This window comes from Hibiscus syriacus, unplaced genomic scaffold (genome assembly GCF_006381635.1).
Source record: "Hibiscus syriacus cultivar Baekdansim isolate YM2019G1 unplaced genomic scaffold, ASM638163v2 tig00018999_pilon, whole genome shotgun sequence".
NCBI classification, from domain to species: domain Eukaryota; kingdom Viridiplantae; phylum Streptophyta; class Magnoliopsida; order Malvales; family Malvaceae; genus Hibiscus; species Hibiscus syriacus.
In genome coordinates, this window is record NW_024062458.1 from 376,020 (window position 1) to 383,872 (window position 7,853).

General features: G+C 33.5%; 1 pseudogene; it reads left to right on the forward strand.

Annotated features, from left to right (window-relative positions):
• The first annotated feature begins 5,341 nt into the window (after nt 1–5,341).
• On the forward strand, nt 5,342–6,992 carry LOC120209486 (annotated as a pseudogene).
• The last annotated feature ends 861 nt before the right edge of the window (nt 6,993–7,853 follow it).

Sequence of the window (7,853 nt, forward strand, 5' to 3'; positions counted from 1 at the left end):
ACGATAGTGACTAGTGTAACATCTAGTGATGATTTTAGGGTTTTTAGAATTTGAGAGCAAAGAGAGATGAGAGGATTTGTGGGAGGAAAGAGAAATTGTAAGGAATTAAAATTAAAAAAAGTATTTTTTTTCAAGAAAATATTTAAGGTGAGGTTATGTCAGATATTTTTTTTAATCTTAAATTCGAGTTTAACCTGAACTTAATTAGCATTCTTTCAAAATCCGTCTAGATCCAAATTCGTTTTCAGAGAAAAACTCGACCCTATAAGATCAAGTTGAATTAAAACCCATAATGTACAAGTCACATACCCATTTCTAATATAATAATAACTTTATTACTTATATATTTTACTAATTTGACCATTATAAAAATAAAGGTAAATTACACATTTAGTATATAAACTATCAATTTTAATCTATTTTAGTACTTAAACTTTCAACTTTTTCAAAATCATACATAACGTTTAGTTTTCATTTCATTTTAGTACTTCGTCATAAAAAACTTAACGCGTTTTGTACATAAACTATCAGTTTTGATTCGTTTTAGTACCTAAAGTTTCAATATTTTCAAAACTTAACGCTAAATTTTGAACGGGGTACAAAAATGAAACAAAAACTAAAGTTTTTAACGACGACTAAAACAAAATAAAAACTAAACTTTAGGTATGCTTTTGAAAAAATAAAAATTCAGAAATTAAAACGGACTAAAACTGATAGTTTAAGTACTAAAAGCGTAAATTACCCCAAAAACAATAAATTGTGTCCATTACATTTATAAAATGTCAAATTAAGTTTGGAAATGTTTAAAATCAATATCAAATTAATACAGTGTACAAATATCTAGAGTTAAATTTATTATTATGTCAAACAAAATTATGTAAAATTCACCAAAAAAAATTAACACCATAATTGCTCAGTTTTAATATTTACAACGATAAAATAACTTCTTTCTTTTCGGTGAAATAAATTTACCCAATTTCGATATTTATAGGAATCTAATAAGTTCTTTTATCAAAAGAAATTCAAGTGTTTTAGTTCATTTTGATTAACTATAAACAAATCTGTTTAGACATTCTCATGGGTGTTGAATAGTTACAGTAAAAAGATGAAAATTTTCAGACAATATCTTGGAGATAAACAACAAGAAGAAGGTTGGCCAACACGATCATAGATCCCAACCAGCCAAGTTTCCAATTAAGCTTCAAATCAACTTGAAACAAGCATTCAACAAGTTCAATTACTTAACCTCCAATTATGATTTGGTCCCAAAACACAACTTTATGTGAAATATAAGAAATGATGGGGAAAACCCTTTGCGTAGTTCTTGTTCCTAAAGGATGCACATTCATCCACCTAACCAAACAACAACGACATGGCAGCAATTGGCTCTATCACCCCCCCCCCTTTAAAAGGCTGTGCTGCTGACTCATTCGAACTCGGTGATAAGGAGAAAGAACAAAAGACAAGGACAATGGACTCCCCCATTCGAGCTTTAGTTCTCGTCGCACTCTTCTTTCCGGTTTTCATCGGCTGTGCCGTTCGACATTACAAGTTTAATGCAAGTATACGGTGTTTAGTTCTATACCATAAATGTGTTGTTTTTCATGGACTGAAAAGGCCAGGGATGCCATGTGCAGGTGGTGATGAAGAATACAACTAGATTATGTTCAAGCAAACCAATTGTGATGGTCAATGGTAAGTTTCCAGGCCCAACTTTATACGCCCGAGAAGATGATACAGTGCTCGTGAAAGTCGTCAACCATGTCAAATACAATATTTCGATCAGTGGCGGATGCACTAAGCCCCTAAAGGGGCCAAGTGCATCCCATTATTTTAGAAACGTGGTTAAATTTAGTTTAATGTGTTAAGAAAAAAAAAGAAAAAAAATTACAATTTTTGCATACCCATTATTTTTAAGAAAAGAAAATTAAAATTTTGGACCTCCATTCTTAAATTTATGTATCCATCACTGGTTTCGATCTATTGGTGAGTACCCAAATCTCTATTTTTATTTGGTCTATTTCTATATTACCAGTGATGAACGTAAAATTTTATGTTAGAGTTCGACTTTCAACAACACAAAGAAAACGATCGAAATGGGAACTTTTACATTGGTTGGTTCCTTGCAGGCATGGAATTAGGCAACTTCGAACAGGTTGGGCCGATGGGCCAGCATATATCACACAGAGTCCGATTACGACAGGACAAAATTATGTCTATAACTTAACCATCACAAGCCAACGAGGAACACTTGCTTTGTAACCCTCAAGACTTGGCCTATGCGTCACGACCAGATCTAGCATATTATGATAAAAAAATTTCCAAACATTTTTCAATTGTTTAAAACCATATTATGAATTAACATCTTTAAAAATATAGTTGATAATATTAAAATTCAATTCCAGTAAATTAAAGTCGTAAAGACTGAGTAAAATAAAATATTTCATAATCAGTATCGAAGCAAATCTAACATTAGTAACAAAAGCAACATACGTCGTAAAACAAATATTTTCAAAATATAAGCACATGTCACCCAAAATAAATGCTACTCGAAAGATAAAAACAATACAACAAAATAATCATGTACGAATGCATCAATCCTCCAAGTGCCAGTCCGGATCGCCTATCAAAAAGTATCTGAAAGGGAAAGTTTGAGGGAGTGAACTAGGGAGCTCAGTGTGTTCCAACAGTGCATAAATAAAAACATATAGTTAACTTTCCAAAATCAATTAATTATTAAAGTCGTAAAATGGTAGGTAGAGTTTTTAGTTTAAAAATACGGAATCACCATCCAACCGTACGCAGTTTCCTAGAACTGCATCCATAAGGGCTTACCCTAGGCCCAAAGGACGAAGGAGCCAACCTAAGGAAGCACCTTGAGTCCATAAGGTCTTACCCTAGCCGAAGCGTAGATGCCCACCTGAGGGGTGTGCCCCCAGGCCCATAAAGACTTACCCAAAGCATATAATAAAGGAGCCACCCTAAAGGAGTACCGTTGGGGTCCATAAGGTCTTACAACTAGGCCCATTGGACCTAAGAGACCACCCAAGGGTTACCTTAGGTTCATAAGAAATTACCAGCTTGATCGGTGTTGAACCTGCATGAGGAGTTACCAACTTGATTGGAGCTGAACCTGCAGAGACTTCATACCAGATCCCAGAGTACCCCGAAGAGAATAGTTTTCCAACAATAACTAATAGTAACGTGGAAATCAGAGTTCCAGCAGATATCAATTCAGTAAAAATATTAACCGGAGAACATGAATCAGACAAGCAGACTTAAAACTTTAGTAAATCAGAAATCAGGCTTGAAACAGATAAATCATGCAAAATTAAATCAGATCAACTAGTCATATTGCAAATTAAGTAAAACAGTCATGAACACACGATATTTTAAACAAGTATTTAAAACATATATATATATATATATATATATATATATATATATATATATAGCACACAAGGAACCCATCTCGCAAAAAGAATTATTCTGGTATATCTATCAAACACCAACTTCACTACGCTTTTCGACTGTACGAGAACCTAAGTCATATCATAACAAAATTATTGTCGGAGTAGTACACTAAACTGAGTATTTAACGGGTTGCAGAACTATACGAGTAATCACGGGCTCTCGCAGACGAGCGAATAAGGAGGAATCGGGCCGAGTAGACAAACAGTCAGGAGAATCACGAGTACCTTAATATACGATAACATAAATTAGTCCTTGACCCTCAATTAAATTAGACACACTTAATTAAATCATTTAAATAAATACTTAAATTACATATGCATATTCGAGTTTATCGGGTCAATTTGAAGGCTTTCGGGTTCAAATTTGGTAAAACGGACTTCAAATTTGAAATCAGGACATCGAAAAACATAATTTAAGATTTTTCAAAAATTTTGACTTTTTGATCAAAGTCAATAGTCAAACTGGTCAAAGGTCAAAGTCAACGGGTCAGACTGGTTTGGGTTGACTCAGCTCGGGTCAAATAGACCTGGTTCAGACCAGGTTGGGCCGGTTCGGTCCATCTGGATCGTTTCTAGAAGGGTCCATGGCAGGAGGAGGAACCCCACGTACGTTTCGACGCGTGAGACATCGAAAAGGGGTCGGGTTGGTCGGCCGAGTACTCCGGGTGTAACTTAGGTGGTGTTTGTTTTTACTGTATAAGGTCTGCAAAGCTCTTATGTCTGTGCCGCGCAGACCACACGCAGACATTGGGTTTCGTGGACCGTTTGTTTTTTAGAAGAGAGAAGCTCTTCTAACGTTTGCGCGTGGTCTGCGTAGCGCAGACGTGATTTTATGTTTGCAGACGTCTTCTAACCTCTTCAAAGAGGTTTTATATTTAATTTTATATATTATATTTGATTTTAATTTTAATATTAATTTTTTAAATAAATTAAATATTAATTTTTTAATATTATATTATATATATTAATTTTAATATTAATAATAATTTTTAAATAAATTAAATATTAATCTTTTAATATTATATTATAGATATTTAATTTTATATCATATAAATTATTTTATATATTATTAAAATTTTATATTTATTTTAATTATTTTGATTTAAGTTTAAATATAATATTTTTGGATTTGTTATTTTTAAATTATATTTAAACTTTTTATACAAAATGTAAGTATTTAAACCACATTTCTTAAAAAAAAATGATTTTTTTGTTTGATAATTAAGATTTTAAAATATAAAAAATTATAAATTATGTTTTTAAAATTTTAAAATATAATCACAATTAAATAAAAAATAATCATAAAATAATTTGATAAATTTTAAAATATTTTCTAAAAATATCATATAATTATAAAAATAAATTATGAATATATATTTAAAAAAATTAAAGTATTACATAATTGCATATTTAAAATATCATATAATTTAATGATCATTTATAAATTTTATTCTATAAAACTTATAAAACTAATAATACATGTGATTATGTGAGACTTATAATAGAATTAATAATTTATTATTGTAGTTGTATGAATTATTTAAATTTCAGTATTGTAAAACTAAAATTATTTAAATATCAGGATTGTAAAACTCTTTTAAGTTTAAAAAATCAGTTTATTTATATTTCAGTTTATTTTAACAGTCTACAGACGTTAAAAAACAAACAGTCTTCTTCTTGCAGACTGCAGAATTTTGATCCACCTCTTATGCTGTAGATGCCTGCAGATGTGGTCCGCAGACTGCAGATCTTTTACCTCTGCAAAAACAATCACCACCTTAGTCTTCAAACAACTAAAATACAACCAATAATCAAGCAAAACCGATAGAAAAATTAATTGAAAAATAAATCCAAGCTTACCCACGTCGATGACAGAGAAAACGACAAAAAAGTTACGACCCAAGGGTTGGGTTCGAGCGGACGATGATGAGGAGTCCAACCACGTCGGCGGTGAGGCAAACGGACGACGATGACTACTGAAAATCACAATTAACCGAGGCGACGGGGGTTTCAACAAAACTTTAAACGCTCATCCACGACGAACGGCGGGCGTTTAGCGTCGGTGGTTGGTTGGGGTTGCTTCGAGGTGGCCTGACACTTCTATTGGAGGTGGCGGTGACCTGCACCGTAGGCCGGAGCAGGGAACGACGATGAGGGGCGACGAACGGGTTTTCCCCTCGTTTTGCAATGATCAATGATTGATTGGGTGAGTTGAGGGTCAGGGTTGAGTCGTTGGAGGACGCTGGTTCTGATGATGACGGCGGGGCACAATAACGGCGGTCGAAGCGGGGTGGATCCCCGGAGGAAAGCTTGAGGACTGGGGGGTTTGATTTTGGGTTTCACGAATGGGGAGATATCTGATTTTGTTTTTAGGTATATCCCGAGCGAAAACAAATAATACATATTTTTATTAAACAATTAAGTCCGGATCGGCTCCTAATGTATCGGATGCTCACACCATAAACGGTCATCCGGGACGGATACTGGGTTGTCCTTCACAGAGTAATCTTCATCCCTTTCACTTGCTCTCCAATTTAGAAACTTTGGTTTTGAATTTGGATGTTTGATACATAGAGAATTATGTTACAATCATGTCCAGGAGGGTTCAAATGTCCAGTTGAAAGCGGCAATACCTATCTGCTACGCCTAATTAACTCTGCACTCGATGAAGAGTTGTTCTTCAAGGTTGCAGGGCAGAAGCTGACGGTTGTCGAAGTGGACGACACATATGTTAAACCATTTAAAATCGATACCGTCGTACTAGCACCAGGCCAAACCACCAATGTCCTCATCTCTGCCGTTAAACGTTCAGACAAATACTCGGTCGCTACCTCCCCTTTCATGGACGCTCCGGTCTTGGTCGATAACATGATAGCGACCGCAACATTACACTACTTGGGCACACTAGACAACGCTTGCCACGATTCTCACCGCACCGCCTCCGAAAAACGCCACAGCAGTTGCCAAAAGCTTTATAGACTCTCTTCGTGCTTTAAACTCCAAGCAATTTCCCGCCTCGGTCCCTCAAGAAATCGATCACGATCTTTATTTCACCGTCGAACTAGGAGTCAACCCTTGTCCTACATGCAAAGCCGTTAATGGCAGCCGTGTGGTAGCGGCTATCAACAACGTGACATTTGTCATGCCTACTACGGCATTACTTCAAGCACATTACTTCAACATAAGCGGGGTGTTCACCGCCGATTTCCCGAGCAAACCACCTTATATGTTCAACTACTCCGGAACTCCACCGGCTAATTTGCAAACAAGAAACGGGACGAAAGTTTTCAGGCTGGTTTATAACTCCACCGTACAACTTGTTCTACAAGATACTGGGATCATAGCCCCTGAGAACCACCCCATCCACCTACATGGATTCAATTTCTTTGCCGTCGGCAAGGGACTCGGAAACTATAATCCGAAACGGATCCTCAAACATTCAATCTCGTTGATCCTGCTGAAAGGAACACATTCGATATAAAAACATCGTGTTTTTCCAAAATATCAACCATTTGTTAGAAACAGAGACATTTTTTTCACTAACAAGTAAAATCTATTAACTAATACAACTAAAATAAATTATTTCGTTTTAAAATAAAATTAAAGACATAATTGTTTAATTGGGCTTTTGTTCTCCGATGCAGAATCAATTGGGTTTACACATTTGTATAAAATTGTTTAACCAAAAATCAACGTTAAATCCTTTTATACACTATGATAAAAGTAAATATAAGGCATTTATTTTTTAAACATTATTTAATATGCTAATCATATTGATATGTTAAATATTTTTTTTTTAAATTTAGATAGTTTAACTGAAATAATTTTATAATTTTTCATATAAATATTTAAAATTTACTATTAAAAGTTTAACTTGTTAAAATATATATGTATATCAAAAGAATAATTTGGTGAAATTTATTTCTAAGTATTATTATAATTGCACTATTACATTCTTGTCAAATAATTAAATAAGGTAATGTAATATTCTGAATAATATATCAGGTAATGTTATATTCTGAACATTCTATTTTATAAATAATCTTACGTTTTGTGAATCAAAGACGTCCTTAGAGTACGTTTAGTTCAAATAATGTTACACTATCTTTAGTAATATAAGATTTTGAAATGATATTACCTCATTTGATATTTTAATAGTTTCTTATGATAGTAATGTACGATTGTGAATTATATACATTGATATGAATAATGAAAAATTTAGTCCTTGATTTTTATATCTTTTGACAATTTAATCTTTTATCTTTTTTAGGTAATGTAGCCAAGTACACTTCACTTTTTAGTTAATTTACTCTATTTTAACAAAAGTGGCTATTAAGTTTTATTTTTTCATAGAATAATGTGATATCATGTTATAGCAAC